We start from the raw sequence: 1,680 nt of genomic DNA on the forward strand, positions 1-1,680 counted from the left end.
GCTTTAGTTATGGATTGCTGTAACCCTACAATTGCTTTAGCAAGACAACTGGCATAATCACTTAGGTATTGCCCCAACCTGACAAGTGGCATAATTGTATAGCTTTAGAGCAGTTATCATTGCTTTTAATGCAAGGACAAACCCTTTACTAAGCTGTCTGTATAGGAGGAAGGAGTTGCCTTTAGTCATCATGTCTCGTTAGTCCCCACCAACTGGTGACAGTTTCTCCGTCTTTCCTTGTTTTCCCATGATCTTGACACTCTTAAAGAATACTGATCAGTTACTTTGTAGAATGTCCCTTAGTTTTGCTTTGTCTGAAATTTTGTCACGATGAGACTGGGATTATGCATTTTTGCCAACATGGTGTTAAGCCCAAGATGATAAGTGAGAATGCATAGTATCAGGAGGTACCTGATGTCAACATATCCCAATACTGATTGATATTAACTCTGAACACATAGTTAGGGTGATGTCTGCCAGGTTTTTCCACCCTAAAGTTATTATTTTTCCCTTTGTAATTCATACATATCTTTCAGGGAGATACTTTGAGATGAGATAAAAGAAGCAAATAAAGGATCATCTTTCTTGTCATACTTCACTAGTTTTAGCATCCGTGGATGATTACTGCCTGCAATAATTATTTCTGCAGTATTTATGAAATGTGATTTTATATTTTCATTATTCTTTCTACATTTATTTGTTGGGATTTTACTCTAAGGAAGAACTCTCCTTTCCCCCCAGTTTACTTATTTATTCACTTTTGGGGCAGTTTTTATGGTTTTAATCAAACAGAAATAAAACATGCACATGAGCTGTCTATTCATTTTCTTTGCTGTGTAGCATGGCACTGGAATTGGTGACTTTGATGGCCAGCTGGGCTGCTCTTTCCACAATGGCTTTGTGGTTCTTGGAGGAAATACTGTGAGCAATGTAAGCACAGTAAAATTTGTTGCACATAGGCAGCACTTTGAACTCCTTAACATTGTGGACCAGGAACTGGAACCACTGGGCATCTGCTTTGTTTTCTTGTTGCTCCCAAAACCAATGTTGGGCATCAAGATCTACCTCCTGAATTTTTTCCACACCCCATTGTCAATACCTCTCGGTTTCTGCCAGTTACACATAATTTCAACAAAGTCTCACTGGTGCTGGATGAACTTCTTGGTCCTCCTTTTGATGATCCTGGGCTTCATGAGTAGTCTGAGGGAAGGCATGATGCTGAGTAGGGGACAGCTGCTATATCCTTACGCAGCCCTGAGGAAGAGAGCTATTCTATTTTTTTAAATATCAGTATAGATTCATGAATATTTATTTAGTGCTATCGGTTTTAACCCATTACTTGCACGATATATTCTATTTCATGTAGGGTTTTAAAAATCACTTTTTATGGTTGATTTCAAAAGACAATCTGAATGATATCACTTTTTGGATGTTAACTGAAATCTCCTTTGACAAAGCATGTAGTTAATCTTTGGTAAATATTCTTTGTATATATGACACAATAAATACTCTTTTTTGTTTGCTTTAGACTTTTTTTTCATCATGAACTAGAAAACATATATAGAAGTAGACCAAATTCAATTACATGCTCAGTGGATTATTGATACCTATGTTACACCATCCAGGTGAAAAAAGAGAATCTTTCTAGTGACAGAAAAGCCTCCCAAATGCCATATTCCA

The 1,680-nt window shown here is 37.1% G+C and overlaps 1 pseudogene; it reads right to left on the reverse strand.

Annotated features, from left to right (window-relative positions):
• Positions 1-816: 816 nt before the first annotated feature.
• On the reverse strand, positions 817-1,214 carry LOC103602194 (annotated as a pseudogene).
• Between the last annotated feature and the right edge of the window lie 466 nt (positions 1,215-1,680).

Source organism: Galeopterus variegatus, unplaced genomic scaffold, assembly GCF_000696425.1.
Source record: "Galeopterus variegatus unplaced genomic scaffold, G_variegatus-3.0.2 Scaffold4044, whole genome shotgun sequence".
NCBI lineage: Eukaryota > Metazoa > Chordata > Mammalia > Dermoptera > Cynocephalidae > Galeopterus > Galeopterus variegatus.